Source organism: Mercenaria mercenaria, chromosome 6 (assembly GCF_021730395.1).
Source record: "Mercenaria mercenaria strain notata chromosome 6, MADL_Memer_1, whole genome shotgun sequence".
NCBI classification, from domain to species: domain Eukaryota; kingdom Metazoa; phylum Mollusca; class Bivalvia; order Venerida; family Veneridae; genus Mercenaria; species Mercenaria mercenaria.
This window is the reverse complement of record NC_069366.1, coordinates 14,360,965-14,377,178: the sequence shown is the minus strand read 5'-3', so window position 1 is coordinate 14,377,178 and position 16,214 is coordinate 14,360,965.

Below are 16,214 nucleotides of genomic sequence, written 5' to 3'. Positions count from 1 at the left end.
AAATAGAAAAACATTATCAGAAATGGAAAGAAATCCTATCCTATGCGGTCATTTTAAATTAAATATATATAAAAAAGAACAAAAACTTCAAGAGTTGTGGTAGATGTATCTTCTTTTCTTTTTTTATAATTCTTTTTTCATTATCATTATACCTGCTGATATCTGCATATGCATTTTTTTGTGAATACAGTCGTGTGTGAGTATGTGGGTGTGTGCATATGCATATATGTATGGATGTGTGTATGTTTTTAATATTGCTGTTGTTTTTGTTCAGGTATACATGTGTGTGTGTGTGTGTGTGTGTGTGTGTGTGCGTGTGTTTGTGTGTGTGTGTGTGGGTATGTGTGGAAAATGAAAATATTTCTTTGTAAACATAGTTTGAACATAGAGAAATAAAAATATTTAATAATAATAAAAAAAGATTTCAATTATATTTATACACAATGTACAGTGTTGAGCACACATCCGTTTTGTACATCGGTTTTATACAGGTAAATCTAGTGATATTAAAGTGTACAGTCGTTTGCAAAGTTTTCGAATCTTCACTACGCCACGCGTCAGTCATTTTCATTTGTTCTTCAAGTTTTATTGTATCCACATTGCACTCAACAACAATCAAATACAATATACAACTATGTCAACGAATCTTGTGCATCAAGTACAACTCTTTGTCTTTGTAGCAGAGCAAGTTGCTGAAAAAATTCCTGAATATGGGCGTTCATATCCATTGCTGGTTGAAAATGAAGTGCTGGGGAAATTAGATCCAGTATTTATATTTAGACGCGGCGAGAGATTTCTGCAAACGTGCCATAGATGTATTAAGCACAGAAAGAACGTATTAACAACATAATGCGGTCTTCTACATCGTGGTACGACGAACCATTGTCTTAGCACAAGCGTGGAGGGGTCGTAGAGAGAACTCCATTGACGTAGCAAGAACGCAGTGACAACGCAATGAGAACGCAGTGCAATCTTTCACGTCCGCATCACGCTTATGCTATGTCCAATTTTCTCTACTAGGTTTTAGCTACGACGTTTAGTTACGTCGTAACTATGTCATTATTAAGGTCTAACTGCATTCTGATTCGACCATGTCCTCACGTTTTGTAACATGTTCAAAGTTTGACCGCGTCCTCTGCGTCTATGGAGACCATATCACGTCCTTATCGGTGTCGTCTACTGCGTTCTTTCTATGTTGTACAAGTTCTTACTGCGTCCTGCCAGTTTATCGGACGTAGTGGGAATGTGGCTGTGTGTGATGGAGGTATAAAGCCCTCATAAGGATGATGTTGAATCGTCACAGTTGCAGGAGAAAATACGAGAAAAAGTTATGAACAAGAATTGTGGCGATATAACCCTTTTACGCTCTATGTACAGTATGTAAAATAACAATTCATGTGTCAGAATTATAAATATATTTGGCATATTGAATACGTAATACATAAGCACAAATAGTGTTTGACGCCCTTTTCATTCTATCATTCATATATAATAGTTGAATTACTATCGATATTAGGATAAGGTTCATTTATGGCTGGATTCAAGTATCACACAATATGTTATGTACAATAGTTTAAAGGAACCAACTATTTATTTGAACAATTTCTCGTTATGAATATTATGCACGATATTTGAATCAATCAGAAACAAGTTCTATAGATAGCACCAATCAGATTGTACTTATAAGTAGCTAGACATATGACAGTGAGATCATTCTGTATCAAGCAACTGATGTAGACACATCGAGAATTTAATTCATAATTCATCGAAGTACCTTGATGAGAAAACCGCTACGCTGTCATTGAGGATAAATTATTTAAAAAACGACATTTCACCTTCATTGACAAAAGACGAATTGCGGTGTTGTAACTGTGATTTGGGTTGAAATGCAGGCGTATAGAAGTTTTACTTTGGCGGTAATTGAATTCTATAGACGATAGTATGTATAAACTGAGCAAAGCTTCAAACTAGACCCGTAAGATTGTATTTTTTATTATTTTAAAAGGTAAGCTAACCAATTTTAAATACCGTTTTATCAATCTGAATGCCTACACAAATACCGGTAAAATAATATTTAACATTGCAAAAATAGCGTGCTCGGCTGTGCACGTGCAAATCGTGAATTTGTCATTTGTTTTCTTAAAATTCGGTTGCAATTAATTTACAAGTCATTAGCTTACCTTTTAAATAAAAAGATATCTACATTCTTCAAGCGTCTATTTGGAAGTATTGCTCAGTATAGGATGAGCATCGAAAAGCTCAGGCAACTTTATCAGGCAGTAGGAGAGCTCTAGCTAACACCCTAGGTACGGCGTTATTGGCGAAAAACAGCCAAGACATTGTGGTTACCTTTACGATAGTAGAATGCTATTTATGATAGCGTAAGCGCTGAGCATTAAGCAGCCAAGGCAAACATATTGTGTTGCAGTTTCAAGTAAGAAGACATAGATTTAATATCTATGCGATAGGACTCGTATGTTGTAATTATAGGGTCTGATCGTAGTAATAACGTAATACGCGCGTGAAAATACACGTGGTAAGAAATTAGAAGGACGTGTTAGACGCATTGAGAACATGGAAGAAACATTGTATCGGAATAGTATGAACTTAGAAACAACACAATGTTTGAGTTTGCCCGGTCCTCGCCTCGTTCGTCGAAATTTTCAGGACGCAATGCGGTTTTCATGGTTTTCGTTCTCGTGTGATGAGGGCATTAGGTATTTCTACTGACAAGATCTACATAGACGAAGACCATTTAGGGTGAATAAAAGAGGAAATTATGGACCTAATTATTTACATGAATCTACGAAAGCTTTGATCAATTTAAAATTTAAAATGCAAGTTGTTTATTATCTAGATATTATCAGAAATTAATAATGTCAGACCAATGCTTATGGCAAGGTAAAGTATGAAATATTAACAGGTAAAATGTTGTCAAAACGTCTTTGTATAGTGATCAATGTAACAGATAATGTATATTCGTAAAACAGTGAAGACATATAGCCATATCAACACGTTACCATGTAGTCTGGCCAGAGGAAAGACCAGCTTTTAATAATAGCCCCGTGTACGAATGCTTTAAACCTGACGCACGAAAGTACCAGAGAGCTTCGTCGTCAGACGTTCGGAAAACATCACATCATAATTTTTATGGGAATTTGGTACATTTTGTTTATATTAGGGATGGGAACGAATATTCGAATATTCGAATATTCGAAAATCTGTCGAATATTCGAATATGAAAATCAAATTCGAATATTCGTAAATTATTGTAATTTTTTTTTTCAAAATAAGTATCATTGATTTTGGGCAACATGAGCATGATAATTCTACAGAATAAAACCATGTCATGTTAGTTTATCGCGTATCAAAAGATGTCCAATTAACAAGAAAATAGCAATGCATAATTGGCAGGGGCCATCGTTACGGGTTAACAGTTTGCAACAGGCGTCAATGTGTCAGATGCATGTCAAAAGATGTCCAATTAACAAGAAAATTGCAATACATAATTACCTGGGGTCATCGCTACGGATTAACAGTTTGTATTAGGCGTAAATGTGATATCTTTTTATCTTTTGTACATTTTCATTGGCGCCGGTTTTATGTAACAAGTTGTAGAAATTTTTTTTTCGAAAACAATACCAAATTTGTAGATATTGTCTATCATTTCACAATATTTTGTACGACGTTTCAGACCATCCGCAGAATCGGTTTTCATCCGCAGTCGGCCGTATTCGAATTAAATTTTGAAGCAGTTAATAATAAAATCAAGAAAAACATATGATTGATGCTTAAGTTCATGTTGAAGAAGGTTTAAGTCTGCCTTACTTGCTTTTTACACGACGATTTCTACGCGCCGATTGAAATTTTTCAAAATGGCGGCGGCGGTAATACAACAGCGCGTCACGTGTTTAAATGGGACGACCTGCTATATTTAGATAAAATTGCGACGGTCTAAATTATAATCGTTTTGATTTTTTGTATCATTTTGAAGCTAAAACACTGAATTAGTTAAATATGTTCATGATTATACTGACAGAATCGTGAAATAAAACGCTAGATTCGGCGGGTTTTGCTATGTAGGATCGGGTTACCCGGAACAAACATTTTTTTGGCCTTATTTACGATTATCCACGCTTTAAACAAATGAATACGTTATGTATATGCTAATCACTTAATAAAAATTTAAAGCTTCCATTAAAACTAACCGAATATTCGAATATATTCGAATATGGCAAACCGAATATTCGAATATTGATTTCAGTATTCGTTCCCATCCCTAGTTTATATGTACTTTAGGCGAGTCGCCTACATGTTTGCAGCTTTGGCGTTTGCTGGTTGTGTTTATCTTTTATCGGTCTGGGTCGCATTTTAAGCGTTGATGGATTAAGGTTATGTTGATCCTTAGTAGTGTTAGAAAGAAGGTTTAAAACAGAGGTTTATGACGAAGAACTGCTAGGTTTCAAGTTTAAGTCGGTGGATTAAGGTTACAGGGTAACAGATATTTATTTGAGTCAAGCGCTTAGATTTGGAACTAGATGTATGAAAAGTTAGTCCGTCATGTTTTCGAGGTATGCTCATATTTGCAGGCGATCTCCATTTCATATACTAGGTCGAGTTGCTAATACAAATTGGTTTAAATACCTTTGCCTTTAAAGACAGCTGGTGAAAGGGCACATACAGACACAGGTTTGATAGATGATGCAAGAGTTATATACAATACAAGATACAATATTGTAGTCAAACAAAGATTTTATTTCTCAATCATTGATCACTCTAATGAGAAGCAAAGCACCTCAATAAAAAGTTAATACTCATATTTCATAATTAGGCAGAGAACTTGGGGAAAAGGTTTGAATGCAGTTTGATATTTATTAATAGTACACGTAACAAAATTTCCAAGTATTCACGAGTACAGTCCACATAAGGACAAAAGTACAAAAGAATGGAGTGTTCATCTGCCAGTGTGTAGTAAAACTGAATAATTTAGCACCTTATTATACCATATTATGCAATATATTACACAATGCTTGATTATCATAAAATGTCTTTTAATAGTACAAGTAGAAATATATTACAGTCTTTTACAGGCTGAACTTCTATATGACTTATACTGCATAATATATAATTATATGAACTAGTGAAATCAAGGAAGATAATCCACTCATATCTTAGATAAAACAAGTGTTTTACTTTATATTTACTTATTTTTGTTTATTAATGAGCAATTTTATTTTGTACTTTGTGTTAGAAAGTGACATGCTTTCTAAGCCTTTAAACCACTTTTGAATACCATTTTTCTCATTTTGGAAGAAGGGTCAGTCTATTTTTTACTTATGGTAATGCATCAGGTAGATTACACTTCATTAAATTCCCAGGATTTATAATGTTATAAGATTTTTTTTTTTTGTAAAAAGCACTCTTTTTACTTTTATAGATACTTTCAAGTTGATTTACAGTAAAACTAATAGTTAAAAGGTTTTAAAAAGTGTAATTTTACAGTTATGTAAGCACTGATTCCTGACTTATCTACAGCTAAAAATAGCCAGAGTCCATTGATCGGCTGTGTAATTAGGGGACACTGTTGTTAATTTGTTTTGGTTAATGACTTACTGATTTATTGATTTATTTTAGCCAGTTTCTTTGAACCATTGTATATGTGTGTACAAATATTATATTAGTTTTGGTAATTTTGGCCACATTAGGACTCTTATTACGTTAGTACTTTTTTATTGTGTAAACCTGATAAGCCTTAAGGTTGGGTTAGTCCAGCTTGAATCATTCTGATTGGCTAGTAGAATTTTTGCCTTTTGTGTATATAAGTGGGGTTTTGACAGCAGTCAAAGCATTTCGTTCCACTCTTCTCAGTAAAACTTTTGGAAAACAAAGGAATCTTAGAATAAACTGTTTATTCTAGTAACCTCTTCTGAAAATAATAGACATTTAACAAATGGTTTAGATCTTAAGGAAAAAGATTAATCATTTTTGAAATAAAAGAATTATTTTTCCGTTTTATTAACCAAATCTTTCGATCTTAAGCTGGAGTAGGAGTTTATAAGTTTACTGTTATAGCTCTGCTTCAACGTTATATAAGGATACTTAGTTGCTTCTCTCCTAGTGAGACCTGGCTGGTAGACATGTGAGCTGCCCTCCAGGCGACTGATTTCCTTGAGCACAAACTGCTATTATTTGACTGGTCTTTTTAGTAATGTTATTAAGTTAATAACAGTCTAAATTTAATAACAGTCTTAATTAAAGTGAAGGATCAAAATCGCTCAAGTTTAGTTAGGAACGTATTTTTCTTTTCCTGCAATACTTAAATTTAAGTACATTCAAGGTTTAAAGTAGTATTCATGTTAAGATGTGGCCTTTCTTGTTAGTTACTTTAAATAGTGTTTGCAATCAGTTCATACTTAGTACTATTATAGTGTCAGTGTCTGTTATTGCAATTCAAAATCACATTTTACAAACTTGGTTGGCACTTGTTCAGAATAACTTTGCATTGTTTCATCACTTCACATTACCATCTTGTGTTTAGAGTTTATCTGCATACTAAACTGTTGACAGATCAAACTAACCTGGTGTTCTTTCATTCTCAATTAGTAACTAAAATCAAACTGAGTTGCTCTTATTAAATTAAGCTTTCTGGCTATTCTGAGATAATTACAATAAATAGAACTAACTAACTACAGCCAGTTGTGTCTATCTTGAGAGCACTTTACAATACCACTCGGGATACGAACAATTGTATAACTCCCCGTAACCAAACAGAATAGACCGTACTAAAGAAAAGTAGCCATACTACAAATGCAAGCCGTATTTTTCATTTGTTATCAGATGTGGAAGTCAATATGAAAAGCAAGTTTCTTTCCCACCGATCATACTTAAATTCCGAACATTTCAAGATTGCCCTTAAAATATAGCCACACAATAACAAAACACACTTAATATGTCACAGCGTATATTGAGAGAAAATAATGACATCTTAAATAACGTGTTCGGAATAGTACCTCCTCAACCCTTGAGTTTACCTTATTTACAAATCAGCATATGTCCCGTTTAGAAGCTCGAATAATTGAGAGATTGATAAGCTGTAAACTATGTTCGAATACTTTTCTGCATGTAAAAGTCCACAATATTCAGATTATTATTAAATGATCCATCGAAAAGATATTTCAATGAAAGTATCTAATACCAACTGACATATACAATTTTTCAAGGCTTCTTTCAATCCTACGCGACTTTTAAGATCAACGTTTACAAAAACCCATATGACCATACTGTTTGCACCTCTTATCATGTTCGAGTCCCTTTAGAAAGACAGAATGATGCGTTTTGACATATGTTCATGTCCTTACATGTCGGGTTCCTACATATACCATAAATGTACCTTTTCTGCTTTCTAGAGGTCAATATTATGCCCTCTAAGCCTAAAATGTGTTAAAGTCGCTAAAATGGTTAAATGTAGGTCCTAACTGAACTGGTTTGACCCAAGGATCATTCAGAAATATTCCATGGGTAACCACAATTTTATTGTTCAGCTTTGCAAATAAGAAAAGCAATCAAAGACCATTATGTTTGTTTCCCTTCCTTTTTGTTTTTCTGATTATGTGAAGTTTTGTTTTCTCTGCTGTATGTTACCGTTAGTCGGTCTGGACGTACGTAGACATAAATGTGTATTAGCAAATAAAATCTGTGAAAGGATCCTTTGGAAGCAAAGAATGCAGCCAAGAAGAATAATAGCAGACTCGGTTTAACTGAATCTGTAAATGAGAGGTAATGAAAAATGCAACACCTCTTACGCCCCAAACACTGACTTAAGCGGAGCCCGTGCTCTTTGCACAAATTTAGCAATTCATTTCCAATGAAAAGCGGAACTCTATTACACATATGATGAATGGAATCCATGATCCTAAAAGAGCAGAAAATATAATTACACTGAATAAAAGTACAGAAAGACTTTTATATCCACCGCACAACAAACATTATATTGATGAATTACTTGAAGCAGCACCATTTACTAAACATCTTTGCAGATATTGTTGATGATGCATAATTATCAAGATAATTTGTTATTACTTTAGATAACTTTCATTAACAAGAAGAAAGATGAAAATCCACGATATAGAGAATATTCCTGGAAAGTTCAATGGTGGAATTGCCTGTCAGTCATAGGAGATGGCTTTGCGTTAGGAGGATTATATGGTCTCATTTCAGATGTAAGTTTCAAACTTGAATAAATATAAGTAAAGTGTCCACATAATATTTGTTGATACTTTAATGTGTGTATAATAAAATGCGTGATAACGGGATCCAGTCATGGGTGCACAATCACAAATCAACTATAAAGCATCTCCTTTCGTTAATAACAATTTAACTATAATTATAGCAATGACAGAATGCAAAGGAGTTGGATACTATCAGTGTTTATCTTTTACTTCATGAATTCATCAAAAATACAATTTGAAACTAGTCTGAAATACATTCTGTAACTTTATTACTCTTGCTAGACATCGAAATATAAAAATAATCACATACAAAAACAAATATGTTTGATTATTTAGACAGATGAGGATACACATATGTACAGACCACTAAGCGACTGGGATAGAAGTATGATTAATCTTGGCCTAGGTTGTCTTTTTACTTGGTTTTCGTTCCTCCGTTACATAAGGATTAATCACAAATTCTCCGTAAGCTTTTTACAAGTTATTGTCTTACGATGTAAAGATAAAGGGCATGTGATATTTTTCTTTTTAATTCAGTCTTCTCGATATATCTAAGTTCAATATACATGTGCATCTTTTTTTACAATTGATACACAAATCAACTAACAGCCGTGGGATAAAAAAATCTATTTCACAGGTAAAAGAAGCATTACAGGCACATTTATTATCAATAATACGAGGACTTCATAACAAATTGTTTCCTTTTGTTTTAGTCTTCTATATCTGTTTCGTCAAACATGTAAAATGAAATATAATATTATATTGATATAATAATACTTATATATATTAATAATATATTAAGTATATATTTTTTCATGTATATTTGACTTATAGCTGCTGTTCAAAACCATTCGCAAGGCGGCATTAGATGTGCTTTTCTTCATGGTTTGTGTAATCATAATATTCGTCGGGTTTTGGGCAAGCACGTATGTCGTTCTAGGACCTTACCATGTAAAGGTATTACAAAATTGGTCTATTGATCATCCCCTTTATGTCTACTAATATACTGCAAACGATCAACACGATTTCGTTACATTGGTGTTGCCGATGGTGGTATGTAAACTTAAATTTCTAATTAAGAGAAAGAAAAGACAAAGCTAGGGCAAAAACGGAACCCCTCACTGACGTTATTTACATCAGGAATCGACGTTTCTCTCACCCAGCAGTAACACGTTTAGCACTATTCAGCGCCTTTTTGCCTTTGATTACAATACTAAAGTTTTATTTCACAAACAAACACCAACAACTACCGAAACCGCAAAGCGTACATATGGATCACCGTCGATTAATATAGCAAGTGCTCTTTCGCCTAACTATACGATACATGTATCGTAATTTGAACTGCTGCTTAGGAACTGTATTCCAGTCTCTTGGAACTTGGTGTTTGTTCTGAGTAAATGGAGTGCAACAACTTTCCAAATAACAAAAATTCGAGACGTCGTGTCACGTCCTGTCAGAGCATGCAGGAAAGGCAAAAGACGACACATATTGTTACCCAAGACCTTCCTTGTTCTTTTTAATGTTCCATATTTTTCTCAAATGTGTTATAGATTGTCTCGTAGTAACTTTTTGTTCTTTCTGCAGACTGGACAGTACCAACAGAAGGATAAAATGTTTTGATGCATCTACAGCAGCAATATCAGACTTAGCTAAAAAAAATTTTCAGCTGTTGAAATAATTTTACGTTTCTGTTCTGCCTCTGAGAGTCGAAAGTTTCTTTTGTGAATTTGCTCAAGATATCAGATGCTGTGTGTTTCATAATGATTTTTTATCTTATTGGCCTTGCGTAGAAACAAATGTAATTGTATCACCAACAATGTTCAGTAATTTTCTGTTTCATGTATTTACTTGAGTAGGCTCCATCTCCACATGTTTCTTCCATGACTTGAACTAATTCTTTGACTGATAGTGCTCCCCCTTAATTGCTTTTGATGTTGTTTATGACATCTGTTAAACCTTCCAGCAGTTCTGTGCACTCTGGTCTTCCACGTGATTTCTTGTTTATTTCATCTTTTGCAAACTTGTCAGGTACCTGTGTAAAAGTACGAATGTTTACATTGCACACTTCATGGTAAATTGCTTAGACAGCCTGCAAGTCAAGGACTGATGCCAACCTAGCATGAACCTCATTACCCCATGAGTCATTTCTTACATAACATAACTCTTTTATAGTTGCAGTAAAATTAAATTGTTCGACTTTGTGGAATTCACTACATATTTTATTACATTTGTGAGTGCAGAAGAAACAATTAGATTAAGATCGAAAGTCGTGCAACTGGATCTTGTTGTAAAAGATTCACATGCATATCCACTATTATCAGTCTTTACATTTCTTAGGTCTATAAAATCCCTTCTACAGTCTCTGTTTACTGAATCACCTGATTTCACGGTTACATTCGAATTTCTCTGTGCACTGGTTGTTGTTATTTGCTCCCTTTTCACATATCACAACTGTGGGCGATCCGGTCTTTAAAAATCTTCGCAGATAGGCAGCTTTTATCTTTTAAAGATAAAACTACGTTTTACTCAGATGATACATTTTTCAGTAAAATTAATTTCTATATTTCCTGTATAAAGTATTACAACATTAATATATAATTTATTAATAATAAAATGACAGACGTTTGATTAGGTCTATCATCTCATTATTGACACAAACATCTGAATTACGTGTTCACTTAAATTTCTATTTTTGTTTATAAATAAAATAAAACAAAACTGACATATGAAATATTTAATTAGGATTAAATTGATCACGTAATAACCAATATTGTTTTAAATGAAAATATCAAGACATACTGTTAAGTATCAAACAACATAATCATTATCAATATTCAATATAACGCCAACCCAGAGACCAAACAAATGAATAAATGAAACAAGGAATATAACACATATGGCAAATATGACAACTGAATCAAAAGTTATGAGACAAGACTGTCTATTCATAAATGTTAGCAAAACACAACACGTGAGAATTTTACATATAAATCTGTCAATAACATATGAACACTGTCTTTTTCTAGGAAAACGTCACATACCATTTTCTCTAGAAATTTCTGCACAGTATAACATACTACTTTATGGAGAAATAAACTTCCTCTGATAAATTATCTACGAGAGAAATCTACTAGTACACATTCATTTAATATATAGCACTAGTAATCCACCTCTTGTTTGAATTAATTACACGTTTGTATAATTACACTTCAACACAACAAAATTTTAGAAATGAATCTGTTAATAACACATCGACACTTTCCTCTTCTAGGGAAACGTCACTTAACATTTTCTCTAGAAATTTCTACAAAGTATAACATACTACTTTGTAGAGAAAAGAACTTCCTTCTGATAAGTTATCTACGAGAGAAGTTTACTCATCTGTCCTTCAATATACTTGTGTACATATGTAAACTCATTATATTGTTTTTGCTAGTTACTCAGGAGTATAACTGCAAATTGTTCGATACCAAAATGAAATTCAGATGACTTTTTCAGAGATAAACTTGAGCTCTGAACAAAGCTATGTGTAATTCAGTGATGAAAAAAGTTAAATTATATATTAATGGAAAATTGTCTTAAACGCCTTGTGCCATCTAGATTAAGATGTTCGCTGACTTCAAATCGCTTGCCCCTCATCGATGTGGGTTCGAGCCTCACTCGGGACGTTGAATTCTGCATGTGAGGAAGCTATCCAGCTGGCTTACGGAAGGTCGGTGGTTCTACCCAGGTGCCCGCTCGTGATGAAATAATGCACGAAGGGCCATCTTGGGTCTTCCTCCACCATTAAAGCTGGAAAGTCGCCATATGACCTTTCATGTGTCGGTGCGACGTTAAATCCAACAAAAAAGATTAAGATGTAAACCATCGTCTTTAACTGCAAAAAAATCCCTAAGCGGCAGATTTGCCTTTAAAAGAGGACGAATAGACTTCAAAAATTTGACCTTTCTAGCCTTACAAATAGCCTCTAAAGTCAGATTTATTTAATAAACCTTAGATCCAGTTTCTGAAAAATCCACTGGTGTACGTAATATTGAAGAAAAATAAAAAGACACTGAGCTATCAGCATATGTTCTAGCACAAGTGAAAAGATTTGAATAAAGAGAGGAAATTTCACTATCTGAATGGTTATTAACATCGCTGCTTCCAACGTTAAAAAATGATATTCTCATAATTGAGGTTAATATACCTTAAGCAATCTTAGAAATCAAACGTGATATAGTAATTCCAGGAAACGATTGAATGTCTGTATCCTAAATATCTTTTACATGTTTGGCAATGGAGTCCGAAATAATGAGACAATTCTTGATTTTGGTGTTTCTAAGTTGATCTATGCGAGAAACTGAAGAAAAAGAAAAGGAAAGTTAAAATTTACAAGCGAGTTAATTAACATTAGAAAGGCACAAGCATGACCTCAGCAATCTGCGTCACTTAAAACTGTAATTTAACACTTATTGAAAGTAAAATATTGAGTTTGTCTTCTTCTAAATATATCTTTTATAAACATCAGAATGCCAGTCACCCAAAATTTAAATTTCGTCAGCTTCAACATTAGACCTGACTGCAAAAGTAGCAAACCTCTTTGGAAATAATGTGAAGAAAACTTCGAAGAATTATAATCTTACTCTTCCAGAAGAGACCTGAGCCTTTTTGAAACATATATGTAACCATTTTTCTATTTTTTATATAAATAAATGCTGATCTTGCTGTGACATAGTTGGAATAAATTCTAATATATCGTAGTAGGCAGCTACAGGACATAAGACTGAAGTCTGTAACTTAAGAAAATAAGTCTTTAAAAAACGTTGTCCAAACTGAACGGTTTTTGACCATCTCATAGTTACACATAAATTTTCCTCTTTAGGAGAACTATCACTTCTCAACAAACAACGAAAGGATTCAATATCTGATTTAGAAGTGGAAACTAAATTGGACTTTCTAGCCACCAATAAAAAGGCAAATAAAAATAAACACCAATAAACATAATCATCAGCATTTGTGATATCAAGTTTACTATACAACTTGTTTAATATAACCGGAATAATAGGTTCAGCTTGTTCAACACAATGTTGTTTTATTCTAGTTAAACCTTTAAAAAACAGAATTATTAGAAATCGATTCAAATGGTCGACTGAATGACCCAATAAAATGCATGGTTCGAACTGATTTGAAAGATCTACTCAAAAATTGAGCATATAATTGCAAAGTGTACATTTCAGCAGGTAAATACTGCAAACGAAAATATAAACAAAACAATATGAAAGATTCCCATTGAATCTTCAAATTCCTTATTGAACCTGTTGCGTAAGCTGATCAATTTGACATTTTTAGATCTTGTTTCAACTCCTTAAACTATTGATCTATAACAGAATTGTAAATTTTCTACCAAACATTAGCAAATTCAAATAAGTCATCTGACACAAAACTCTCAAATGTCTCCAAATGAATTCATCCTCATATTTTTACCTAAATGTCATCTAGAAGGGGAATCTGCTTATCTGTTCTCTTTACTTGACAAATGACTGGTTCTAATTTCACATTCATAAAGAGCTGATAAGTAACAAACTTCAAAACCATTCTGAAATTCTTCTAATCGTGTTTTCAATGTGCAGGACGTGAAATACTGATTGATTATCACAGTATACACCAATGCGTTTACCTTTAAATTCATGACCCCATAGTTTCAGAGCAACACTTATTGCTATTAGTTCTGGCATTCCAACGTCTAATTCTTTTCTGCCTTGTTTGAACAGGGAATTCTATATGAAAGAATGTATCATTGAAATAACCTCCACAACCTGTGACACTACTGTCAGTAGAAAAAAAATCATCTGGCCTTGACCGGTGATCATATATCATAATGGAAATACCATTATAATGAAACAAAAATCTGTCCCACCAAAGTAAATCCTTTTTGATAAATGGGGGAATATCAGTTTCCATATTTGGGGGCAAAGCATGTATGTACCGTAACCAATTCCACTTTCTATATATAAAAATACAGCCTGGTCTGACACAAGCCGCAACAATTCAGTTTTCCAATAAGAGACTGTAATTCTCTAAGGGAAGACTTTGATTTATTTAAACAATATGAAAGTAAGGTTTTATAGGTCCATACCATGAAACTAGATTCTGAACTGGAAAAACATATACCGAATTATAATACTAGGTATCTCAATGTGATCATGAGATATAATCTAAATCAAAAAAATTCAACACAACTGTTTGAATTGACAAAAATACTCTGGTTTCAATTTTTAGATGACGTTACAAAAAAATCGAGAAATTGGCGCATTCATGGTCCCTACCCGGTTCCGTAGATTAAAAAATCAAACGGGAACACTTTCTTTTTTAACATTTTGTTTGAAAAACTGCTATATTTTAACTTTCTGGTATACATTTTTGGTCAGCAGCTTAATAAAACTTTTTTTGGAAAGATTCAAGAAACACATATTCAAATTTACATCGTATCTTTTGCCGGTAGTCTACCAGCAAACACAATGCGAAATTAGGACAATAGTTATCCTGCCGCACACATGCCAGTCATTTATAAATACATCAGAAACACACTCACCTATGTTCAATTATCGATAAATACTTTTGGAATGGAAATTCAAACCACAGTTTGCATCAAGTTTAAAATAATGGCGGCCTAACTTGTTGTCATGTACCCGATAACGTCACCAAGATGTACAGTTAGCGCCAAATTCCAAATTCTATGTAACAATAAAAAAAATTACGTAAAGTTTAACTGCCCGTAGAAAAATTCCTTTAGAACCTATGGACGTCAATTTCTTTCTGGAAATAGCCATAAGTATGCAGATCTGCTTTCTTGCAGCACCAAAAACCAAACTTTTGCTATGCGTTCCAACCTTTCTCTAGCTTAACTAGACTATTAGGCTAGTTGACCTTGTGCTACGAGTTGCGAGCTTAACGTTTGTATGACGTCACATAATTATGACGTCAAACTTTATGTCATACATTTATGACGTAACCGTTGAATCATAATTCATCTCATATGATACCGTCGTGGATATTAAAACGTGTTTTACAGCCCAACATTTGACTTTTTATACAAATTATGTTTTTGAAATTTTGTTTTCAACCGTTTGGCCCTAATATAATGCTTATGTAATGGAACAAAAGTAGAATATCTTATGTTACAATTGTAGGGACAAAATATCAGCCAATCATATCGAAGATTCATATAAAGGCTTTTTCTATATCTTCATAGATCGCCAGTAATTAATGCGAGTCCTGTTAGAAAAGAAGTCACACCATGATAATACAAATACACTTATCACATTATTAGGTAAATTCTTCTTAAGAATAATAAGTAAATGTTGTACACTTAGTGAAAAACTTATAGCTAATTTGTTAACATCAATTTGAGTCGACAGGCGATGAACACTGCTCCTAGAAGTTATGATTACCATACAAAATTTGTACAGTGTGTAAAATTTTGAAAAACACTAAAATATTGATAATATCTTTGTTGTTATCGAGATTTGCAGAATGTTCCCGCACAAAGGTTTGAAAATAATTCATCTGACCACAGTCGAAATGATGCGATAGCACAACAGTTTGCATGAATCTGGCATATTTTAACTGCTCCTATGTATTTGATTAATGCATTCTTTGCTCTGTTTTATGTGGCTCTTTCAGAGCATCAACAGCTTCGAATGTTTATCGTCGATAACAAACAGCAGCTTTGTTGTAACCGTTCAATAAGACCGTAAATATAGGCAGGCGCTGACCTTCCCTAAATGATGAACAAGTATATTTTCATACAATACTTTACATCTATATTTTTCAGTTTAAAACAAAACAGTCTACAGCAGAGACACTGTTTTCCATCATCAATGGTGACGAGATATATGCCACGTTTGCTATATTGCAAGACCAGTATGCTGGAGACCAAAGCGGAATTAGATGGTTTTCAAAAATGATAATATACTTTTACGTTTCCCTTTTCACTATGCTTGT